Genomic DNA, 11227 nt, shown 5'->3' with positions numbered 1-11227 from the left:
CATTTTGTTAGATTGGGACAACAAGATGCATGTAAATGTATCCTTCTCAAAAACCAGCATCAATTTGTCATTTCTTACATGAGATCATTATTATTTTTGTGGGCAAAGCTGGACCTGAGAGGACCTTAATGTGCAAAAACCCCGCTACTCCGCGTCACTCCCTCGGAGCAGCACGCACGGAACCCTAGATCGAAAACAGCGGTGGCCGCCCCTCCTTCTCCTCCCCTCGCCGCCGATGGAGAGCGTCGCCGGGCAAAGCCCGTAAGGCGTCGGCGGCGGCGGGGCTGCCCTCCTTCGTTCCCGGTGGCGCGAAGGCTTGGCGTCGACACGGGGGCGCGTTGACCGTGGCGTGGGCACATGGGGTTGCTGCGGTGGTGCGCAAGGGCGGCGGCCATTTCGATGGGCTGATGCGCTTCAACGGTGGCGGAGGGCTTCCTCTGGTGGCCGCATGCTCTCCTGAGCGTGGATCTCTGCCGGCGGCACCCTGTTACGGCGGCGGAGACGTTTCCTCTGGTGGTCGTTCTGGAGGGAGTCTCAGTCCTCCCCTGCTATCCGGCCCGCCGTCGCCCTATGTATCTTTTGGCAGCGCTTTTCGGCGGAAGGCATGGCTGCCTGGTTGGGGCGGTGACTGCACAACACAGTGCGGGCTTCCGTCAGCTCCTGGGGTGCGGCGTGCTGGGGTAGGGTGGCGGCCCTCCTCTCTATTCGAGAGCGTGTCAGGCAGCGATGGTAGTGCGGCGGTGACTGGAGGCCGGATTTGGCCGGTGCGGCTGGATTGGCTCGCCAGATTTTTTGGCGACGAGGACGGTGGGTCTGGTGTGGCGGTGGTGCCTCTATTGTGTCGGGTGTGCATGGGTCAGTGCGGGCCAGTGATGTCCGACTGCCTGGGGTGTTGGGGTTGCTGCTCCGGGCGAAAGCTTGCACAGCTTTGCCAGCCGACGATGCGTCGCCTGTGGGTGTCGTCACCTCCTTGGAGGGTCGGCGTGGAGATCTCCTGCGTCACCCTCGAGGCAAGTTCTTTGGGCGGAACCCTAGACTCTGGTTGCAGAGTTGGACAATGGCGTCATCTACCGTGGCGCTTCCCTTTCTAGGCATCGTTTTGAAGAGATTTGGCTCCCTCGTGCACTCTCATGGCTGAACGTGTGTGGCATCACGATCGGCAGGTGCCCGACCGACGATGTAGGTTTTGGCGTAGTGGCTTGTGTGGCAACGACGATGGCTCCATGGTGGTTGGGTTGCAGCATGGTTTGGCAGTCGGCTTCCCAGCGTGTTCGCAGGTCTTCAGTCTCTATTCCGTTGCTCTGGAGTCGGAGCTGTTGTCACGGGGTCCGAGCAGTGACAATGACATGTGATTGCCTTTCGTCTTCGAGGATCCTCTACGGTACAATCCTGGCATATTTCCCCTCCCCACTCGTCTGTGAAATCGGATTTGGCGTGCATGGCCGGGGGGGGGGGGGGGGGGGGGGGGGGGTGTGTCAAGGTCACACCTTTCCCTGACTTGGGCATTGTCTGCACCGCTTTTGGTCTTCCCCACCTCGTCGTATGTTCCTCTTCAGTGTGATGAAGGTGTGGCTAGTGGACGACCGGTGGTAGGTGGTCGGATCCTCGACAAAAACTTTGCCCGACGATATTGGTGCCGGTGCCGGTGACGGCGACGCTCTCAAGCGTCGTACCCCTCCTTGGATGCGTCATTGTGGGTGGCCTCCACCTCCTTGATGTGGGTAAAAACCCTTGGCCCTTTACCGAACCGGGCGATGGCGGCAATATGCCGTCGTTCCCTTCTTGGAGGTTCCGTCTCAGAGCATGTTCCCTATCCATTGGTGCGGTGTGGTAGACTATAGCTTTCTCTCTTCGTATTGAGGGTTCTCGCGATGGTGGGTCGAGTTGGGATCTACCTATGGTTGCCTAAGTGCGGAAGGAACCCAGATGACTCAAGTGGTGCCACATCAGTCTGGCTTGTTGTTTGTCTGTTGTTGTGGTTGTTCCTCGGCACCGTTGTATTGGGCCATTTTTATTTCCTCTCTTTGTTGTGTGTGTTTGTTGTGATGGTCTGTTGTAAGGTTATTTTTAATGATTTTATCAATTTAAAGCCGGACGTAGCTTTTTTTCTCAAGAAAAAAGACTTAAAAGTTTATTTTTTCTATTATGGTAACTGTAATTATTATTAAATATTTTCAACTGGCACAAAATATGAAAAAGCTGGTGTGTTTTTGTATTACCGGGTGACGCTGTGAGCAGTGAGGAGCCACAACGTAGGGTACGTCTTGCTGAGAGAAAATATGTGCTGCACACACACAAGCTGGGTGCTCGACACGTCGCCTGGTGTCTAGATGACGAACGACGACTGAGTTAGCACTAAAATGGGAGTGTGTCGTACAGGAAGTGTGGTACGCACAGCCAATCCAAAAATGGAAACGAGCAGTCTGGACACTGGAGCAGCTGGTCCAATTTCCACAACTTTCGGGCTTTTCTTTCGGCGGGAAATTTTTCTATTTCGACCCGGGCTTCAGTTTAAAGTGAGAATGGGCGCAGGGACTCACAGGAGGATTGCCGATTCATTAGCAAGCTGCCATAGGGAGAGAGAGAGACGGCTCCAACTTCTTTACTGTGCAAGGGGAACTGGATGGGAGGGAACGGGCAGATCTAAGAGCATCTGCAGGCGGGCGTCTCAAACCCATCTCAAATGCTTGGACGGACGGCTTGGTCAATTGTCGGAACCGATCCAGATGGGTTTCTCAAACTCCCAGATTAACCGGCACCACTCATATCCAGTTCAAATCTGGGACGGATATGGGACGCCCAGGAGCGTCCGTCACGTCGAACTGACGATGGGGTCACCAAAGAAAACACTTTGAAATTCGGCGGTTCGAAGCTCGTCTCCTCCGTCGACCGATGAAGCCGAGTGGTGCCACTCTGGCAGGCCGGTAGTGCCTAGCCTAGCTATTTAAGCCGACCGCCGGCACCGAAACCCTACTCGTCCACATTTCCCTCCTCCCATCTGTTGCCGCAGCACTTTCCAATCGTCGCCCGCCACCACTAGTAGCCATGTCCCCACGCCGTCGGATAAGGAGCTATAGTCTCGATTCCCTTCGGTCGGAGTCCAGACGTCGTCGCCAGGAGGTGGTGCGGAGCACACCGCGGAAGTGGACGAGATGCTCACATATATGGATGAGGAGGAGGAGGAGGAGGAGGAGGATGAGGAGGAGGAGGAGCTGGAGCCCTCCTATCCACCCAGCACCCGGCACCGATGTCATGGACATCTTCGACGACGAAGCATAACTAGTGTGTCGTAGTACGTAGATTTATTTTGCATGGTTTGTATGGATCTAGAGATGAAATATGAGAGACTCGTATGAGTAGAACCAAGTTTGAGCCGTGACCGGTCACTGTCCGCGGACGCACCCAGTCCCGTCCGTGGGTATTTAAGGGGTCGGATTTGTCAAGTCCGGCTGTAGATGCTTTAAGATGTCAATGGATGTCTTTATTCAAAAAATAAAAGGTTAACACGCGCTTTGCGGCGCCATTTTTCACTCCTAGGATTAACTCGTTTATTGTTTTGTTTGGATTAACTCCCATGATTTTAAGCACCCGTGAATTAAAATGTGAAAATTAATTAAGAATAGAAAATGACAAATAAAACTAAACAACGCAGAATCTTACAAATAGGGCCCTTAGCAACCCCACAACTCCAAAACACTATAACACTTTGAACCATGGGAGCTTAGAGCATCTCCGGCCGTTGGGCCCTCGGGGCGCACGAAAAATCGCCGCCTGGGGGCGACCCGGCGCTAAAATCGGCTTGGGGCCGATCGGGTTCCCAGCCGCCAGCCTCAGGGTCGCCCCCAGAAGGCGTTCTTAAATTTTTTTTATGAAAAAAAATTCGGCTATAATTCGGCAAACGAGCATAAACTTCGGCGACTTAAACAAAATTTTACATAGCAAACTTAAAATTTACTTTAAAAAACCCTAAAGGCCGCGACTACAGGAAGAACTCGCCGAACTCGGCGAAGTCGCTGCCGACCTCGTCGTCCTTCTCCTTCACGCGGGTGCCCCTGCTGGACCCCTGCCCGGGGTCCCCCTAGCGGACTGGTGGCAGCGCGTCGTCGTCGCTGTCGTAGAGAACGATGATGCCTCTCTCGTCGCGGCCACGACACCGAGCGGCGATCTCCTCTAGGGCGTGGCGCTGGCGCTCCAGCTCCAGTCCTCCCACGCCCACTTCATGGCCGCGGCATCATCGAACACTGGCTCCGTCTTGACGGCGGCGAGCCCCGGCTCCCTCTTCGGCTTGACGAGGCGGGGAGGAGCCGAGGAGGAGGCGCGCCCGACCTCGTTGATGATGATGCCGACGCTGCGGGTGCGCCAGCCGAGCGACGTCTCCGCGGGCTCAGCCTTGACGCTGTAGAGCGCCGACGAGCCGGAGGAGTGGGAGGAGGAGGAAGAGGAGTCGGTCCCCCTTGGCATCCATTGGCCGCCGCTCCGGCGGGGGCCCGGGGCGGCAGGGTACGTGAACGGCGGCTCGTTGCCATCCTCGAGGTGCTGAAGGACGGCGTGGAGCGTGCGGCCAGGGGCGCCCCACCACAGGCGGCGGCCGTCACTGTTCTTGGTCCCCCGCATCACCGGTGCATTGTTGGTGGAGGCCAGCCGCTCCGCCTGCCGACGCTCGAAGTAGGCTGCCCATGCCCGGTGGTTGCCGGCGGTGTACTCCGGGCGGGCACGCTGCTCCTCCATCAGCGACGCCTGCGCACACTTGACCTCGGCGTTGAAGTAGTCGGGGCGCGTGACGTCAGGCAGCGGGGGCACGGGGACGCCCCCGACGCTGAGCCTCCACCGTCCCGGCGCGCGCATGTCGGTAGGCGTGGGGATGTTCGCTTCGTATAGGAGGTGGGCTTCCCACTCGTGCAGCAAGCGGCGACCGAATCCATTGGCCGCCACCCCGTCGCGGGGGAACCTCTCACCCATCGTCTACGGCGGCGGAAAGAGAACATTGACGGCGGCTGTGCACGGGGAGAGAGGGGGCAGTGGGTAAGTGCGTCTCCGGCGGGTGGGTGCTGCTTTATATAGCGACTGGGGGAGGGCGTTGTGTGTACGGATGGTAGGAGGGGGTGCGTCGCCGCACCGCGCCTCCCATTAGGAATCAATGGAAGGCTGACAGGCGGCAGCCTTAGCATTGATTCCCCACGGGAAATGAGGCGTTGTGAGGACGACGAGGCGTGGGTCGCTGACTCGGCGGGCCCGCCGTTCGTTCGCGCCAAAACCAATTGTCCAGCGCCCCCAGGTGCCCCCCAGCGCGTCGGGTTCGGCTTGGGTCCACCGACGCCAGTTTCGGGGCTAACCGGTGAAAAATGGGATCCTGGGGCGCGACTAGGCCGGTTTTTGGTCGTCGGCGCCTAAAAAGGGCCCTTGGAGGCGCGGTTGGGGGCACGGCTGGAGATGCTCTTAGTATCTCTATAGATATAGATAGATAGCGAAATGTGTTGACTATGTGAATCTTACATAGAATCAGAATGAATGAATTGGTTAAGCATAACTTTTCTTATATCATGCCCGATGCTGATAGCTATGCATGTGCGTGACTTTCTTAATTATTTTACGGGAATAAACATTAGTGCGTGCGCTCCCTAATCGTCTCGAGCGGCCGGCCACACACCGCTCGATCGACTCCTATTGCACGGCCCGCGTCGGCAGGCCGGTGTTACCTGGTCGGTTTCGCCTCCCGCCCGCAAGTCCCGCACACCTGGCCCGCCCGAGTCGGGGCGCACGACGTGCATAACTCCGATGGGCCCGTCGTGTCATAGACCCTATAGGTACGGGCGGCTGTGAACGAAGACATAGTAGTGAGGGGTGGGCAGTTTTGAATTTAGTGCCACTTCCCTTTTCTGTCGCCTTGAGAACACCCTAAGTTGTACTCCCTCCATTCCACAATGTAGTGCCTATAGATTTTTATGAAAGTCAAACTTTGCCAACTTTGACCAAGTGTATAGAAAAAATTGTCTACATCTACAATACCAAACATGTGCATTCTGAAAATATAATTCACGATGTATTCAAAGATGTACATTTGATATTTTAGATGTACCTACTTTTCTCTACAAACATGGTCAAAGTTTGTAATGTTTGACTTTTGTAAAAATCTATAGGCACTATATTATGGAATGGAGGAAGTATTATGATGAATATCCAGAGACATCCGTGCATATGCTTGTTCCTGAGCCCTGTCGTGCCTATCTATCCAGGCCTCGTAGCTGTTGAGTCCGGCTGGCGCGCATCCCCTTGATTCGTAGATGGATCGTGGATGGGCTTGATTTGCTTCTAGATTTCTACGTGCATCGGAGGGCTTGGTGTATTCAATGGGGTCCTTGCCATAATGGTGGTTTGTTGATCGGGGGTTCCTATGCGCCCATATCGGCCTGTCACGCCCTCTAGGGGGTCGGTCAGGCTGGTTGGCACGAGCCGGTGTTAAAAGCATGCTAACATTTGCCTCGTCATCAAAATCTGGCAGTAAGCGCCGGCGAGGGTAAGATTTAGATGCGTTCTCGCGCCGTTCTTTGAGGTCTCGTTCGGCTGCGCGGACTTCCATCCACCTGACGTTGAGCATGTTCTGGTTGGCGTGCAGTTGTTTGCTGCTTCTTTTCCATACTCCTGGCGGTTTGCCATGAGCCGCCGTTTGAACCTTTCTTGCTCATATGAGTCTTCGGGACTATGAAGTCCTCGACTCTGAGGCTCTCGTCTTCCTCGGAGTCGGGCAGATAGTCGTTGTCGATCCCGTTGTCAAGATCATCGGGTCCTTCATCCTCGGGTATTCCTGCAGGGCTATTCTGTCTCCCTAGGGAGGCTTGAATGTCCTCTCCCTAGTTATCGACATCTTCAGCCGTGGTGCCGTTATCGATAGAGCATGTATTATGCCCGCTAGGGTTGCCGCCGGTACCTTTCGGTCGTTGGCGTCGGCGTCTTGATGGATTCTTTGGAGTATTGACCATATAGACGGCATGAGTGGACATGGCGGCCCATCTGCCCGTATGCGTTAAGGGCGTGGCCACTCCAAGTGTGGCGCCGACACCTTCATCCATGTCCATGGCCTCCTCGAATGAATAGTCCAGTACATCGGTTAAGTCATCGACTATGGCAACTAGGTGAGTGGTGGGTGGGACGTAAATTTCCCTGTCGTCGCTCTAAGTTCAATCTTGTCGTAGACCAGGTCTGGTAGTTCGAGATTGACAATCCCTGAATGCGATCGAACATCTCATTGAAGTGGAACAAATCCTCGGAGCTCATGGCCTGATTATACGCCGGGCTGGTCTAAAGCGTGACCCGCGAGTCGCTCGATGCGACTTTGATGTGTTGGTCGGCCAGGGTTGATCCCTGGCTGTCCATAGAGGAGATCGGATCCGAGCTTGCCCGTGTTCGGGCTTGAGTCACGGTCAAGACCCGATGAGAGGATAGGGTCCACAACGGAGTCAAGGCTCGGCGTAGCGATGATCGGTTCCGTGATTGCAGCCGGATCCACTACGGGATCTGATCCGTGACCCGGATTGGAAGCTAGTTCTGAGTTCAAGCCTGCGGTGGCCGATGGATTCTTGATCCGACCTGACATCCAGTCTGAAAGGACGAGCTCACCACATGAATCTGCGGTGTATTCCAGACTACCGAACATGACAACTTGGTCCGGGGTGAAATTCTCGACGCGGATGATATGGCCTGCTGAGTTGTCGTGCAGGACAATGCCGCGGAATGCGAAAAGCTGGCCGGGGACGAAGATGTCACCACGGCCGGTGCCGCAGTTGATCTGCAAACGAGCTATCGATCCTTTTTTCGATCATACAGCGAAACTCTCAATGAAGGGATAATTGACGATAACCCCCCTTTGTTGGCCGATCCTTGCTCACAGGCCCCTTTGATGTGGGGTTTAAGTGACCTGGGGGGTTATCATCAAATGGATTCTTGAAAGAAATTATTTGTCGATGTCAAATACAGCATAAATTTAAACACGAGATAAATAAGAAATTCTCTGCGAACTAACATGTGGTTTGATCGTTAGAGGGACGGTGGTATCCACGGCCCATCAGGATTCAAGTCCTGGTGCTCTCATAGGGGTGACATGTGCGTGTGTGCGTTCATAGCGGTGAGTGTATGTATGTGTATATGAGTGCTTGTGTCTGATGTTAAAGAAAATTAAGAAATTCTCTTGAAAAGGGCAACTCAACTAACCCTGGTTATTTGGAAAAAAAATCATCTAACGGTAGTATAATAATCCAGTCCCCCAGCCGCCACATCGCTCCGCCCCCCATGTCATCTGTGCAGCTCCTTCCAATTTACCGGCACACACAGAGGAACTAGGAGAATGGACCCCACCCGTGCCCTCCTCGAGCGTCTGTCCGACGGCGCGGTCGCCGGCGTGGTTGACTTCCGGGGCGACCCCGCGCCGCGCGCCTCCACCGGCCGATGGCCCGCCGCGATGTTTGTCCTCGGTACGGCCCCCGGTGCAGCACGCTGATGATGGTCAGGTGTAAGCCCATGGTTGACTGGGAGGTGGCTTTAATTTGGCTTCTGTTTTGTTTGGAATTGAAGTTGTGGAGATCGCGGAGAGGTTCGCGTACAACGGCGTGTCGGCGAACCTGATCAGCTACCTGACGGGGCCGCTGGCGGAGTCGACGGCCACCGCCGCGGCGGCGATCAACGCATGGAGCGGCGTGGCCATGATGCTGCCCTTGCTGGTGGCCTGCGTCGCCGACGCCTGGCTCGGGAGGTTCCGCACCATCGTGCTCGCCTCCATCCTCTTCGTTGTGGTCAGTTCGTGCTGTCTGTTCCCCTCCCCCCTCTCGTCAATTTCCCCTTTTTGACGTTCCTCCAAAATAAAATCCCCTTTGACGCAAAGGTGCTTCGTGAATGAACGCCCGACCTTTCTGTCTATCCTCTCCTCCGATCCCCCAATTAAGCTCGCACACTTTCACTCACAGGAAAGTGCGTACACGACGACGATGCTGGTTCTGATTTACAGTTCTCATCCATTATGAATTGGAGTATCAACTGATCACCAACAATTTGGGCTGCCATTGCAGAGCCTGGGGATGTTAACCCTGTCCTCCGCGCTGCCGGCGTTCCACTCGGACGGGTGCAGCAGCTTCACCGCGCTCTCGCTCGCGTGCTCCCCGTCCCCGGTGCAGGTGACCATCTTCTACGTCTCCCTGTATATGGTGGCGCTGGCGGAGGCCGGGCACAAGCCATGCTCGCAGGCGTTCGGCGCCGACCAGTTCGACCAGCACCACCCCAAGGAGTCCGTCTCCAGGAGCTCCTTCTTCAACTGGTGGTTCCTCGGCATGTGCTCCGGCACCGCCGCCACCACCATGGTCTCCAGCTACATCCAGGACAACATCGGCTGGGGCCTCGGCTTCGGCATCCCCTGCCTCATCATGCTCTTCGCTCTCGCCATCTTCTTGTTGGGCACCCGCAGGTACCGCTACTACACTTCCACCCACTCCAGCCCCTTCGCTCGCCTCGCCAGGGCCTTGGTTGCGCTCATCACAGGCTCCAAATCCAGCCAATGTGCCAAGTATGTTCGCTTATCCATCATTCTCATTTACAAGTGTTTTGGCCATGAAAATTCTGAAAGCTTCAGGCTTACATTTTACAACCCCGGCCGAAAAATCAATGTGTTTGGTCTCTTGTAACAAGCACTACCCTTGCGGGTGAGGATGCTGAGTTCAACGCGGAGCACCGCGAGGAAGTGAGGGGCCTGCTGCGTCTGTTCCCCATCTGGACGACGTGCATAATCTACGCCGTCATCAGCTCCCAGTCGCCGACGTTCTTCACGAAGCAGGTCGCGACGCTGGACCGGCGGATCGGCGCCACTTTCCGCCGGCGGCGCTGCAGACGTTCATCTGCCTGACCATCATCACCTTCGTCCCTGTGTACGACCGGCTCTTGGTGCCGGCGGCGAGGCGGTTCACGCGCCTCTCAACGGGCATCACGATGCTGCAGAGGATCGGCACCGGGCTCGTGCTCTCGCTGGTGGCCATGGTGGTGGCGGCGCTGGTGGAGGCGAAGCGGCGGGGCGTTGCAAGGGAGGCCGGGCTGGTGGACGACCCAAAGGCGGCGCTGCCAATGAGCCTGTGGTGGATGGTGCCGCAGTACGTGCTGTTCGGGCTGTCGGACGTGTTCGCCATGATCGGGCTGCAGGAGTTCTTCTACGACCAGGTCCCCGACGCGCTGCGCAGCCTGGGGCTCGCCTTCTACCTCAGCATCTTCGGGGTGGGCAACTTCTTCAGTAGCTTCCTCATATCCGCCATCGACGGCGCGACCAAGAAGAGAGGCGCCAGCTGGTTCTCCAACAACCTGAACCGCGCCCACCTCGACTACTTCTACTGCCTCCTCGCCGGGCTCTGCGCAGTGGAGCTGCTCGCTTTCATCATTGTTTCGCGCGTTTATGTGTACAAGAAGAGGGTAGCTCACCATGACGACAGTGGTGCTATCTTGTAGTCTTTTTTTTTTGAGGGGTGCTGTCTTGTAGTCACTTGTAACTTTTTTTTTTTGGAAATTAAGGAGCTTTATTGCGAAATTGAGATCCGGTTACAATCAGCTAAAAAGCTGCGGACTAAAAAGGATGGACAAGAGTCCAGCCAAACATCTGAAACTGAAAGCGAGGTGGCATGCTTTGCAAGAAGATCGACCGAAGTATTGGCTTCTCTTGCGACATGCTGGACCGAAAAAGAGACGAAGCTTGCAGCTTTTTCCTTGATTTCATCGAAGATAGGCTTCACAATCGACCTGGGACTGTGATGCGAGTTTCAGAGGTTCGCTACCTCCAAGCAATCTACCTCCATTGCTACGTGCGAGAAGCCCCTCAGCTGGGCAAATATCACTCCCTCTCACAACGCGAGGGTTTCTGCAATGAAGGGATCAGTAACACCTGGGATGGGCTTGCTCCATGCACCCATAAAGGAGAGATGAGAGCGGGCAATTCCTCCCGCACCTCCCTTCTGAAGTTGGGTGTCCAGTGCGCCGTCCGTGTTAATTTTAATCCACCCGGGCTGTGGTGGTTTCCAATTCTGAATCTCCAAGTTTTTTCGCTGGGGTGGTGGCATGTCAAGAATAGCTAGGTCGTCTCGGGCCCCCTTGATGGCCTGGACGGGATCATAACCCTCCTCGTCGTGCGTCCAGCGATTCCTGGAGTTCCAGATTGAGTGCATGATTGAGATGATCTTGCATCTATCCTGGTCCGAGAATCTGGTAT

At 55.7% G+C, this 11227-nt stretch overlaps 1 pseudogene; it reads left to right on the top strand.

Moving 5' to 3' along the window:
- Positions 1 to 8273: 8273 nt before the first annotated feature.
- Positions 8274 to 10535, top strand: LOC123159622 (protein NRT1/ PTR FAMILY 5.10-like; annotated as a pseudogene).
- Positions 10536 to 11227: the final 692 nt, after the last annotated feature.

Source organism: Triticum aestivum, chromosome 7B, assembly GCF_018294505.1.
Source record: "Triticum aestivum cultivar Chinese Spring chromosome 7B, IWGSC CS RefSeq v2.1, whole genome shotgun sequence".
In the NCBI taxonomy this organism is placed as follows: domain Eukaryota; kingdom Viridiplantae; phylum Streptophyta; class Magnoliopsida; order Poales; family Poaceae; genus Triticum; species Triticum aestivum.
This window is presented reverse-complemented; position numbering and strand designations above follow the sequence as displayed.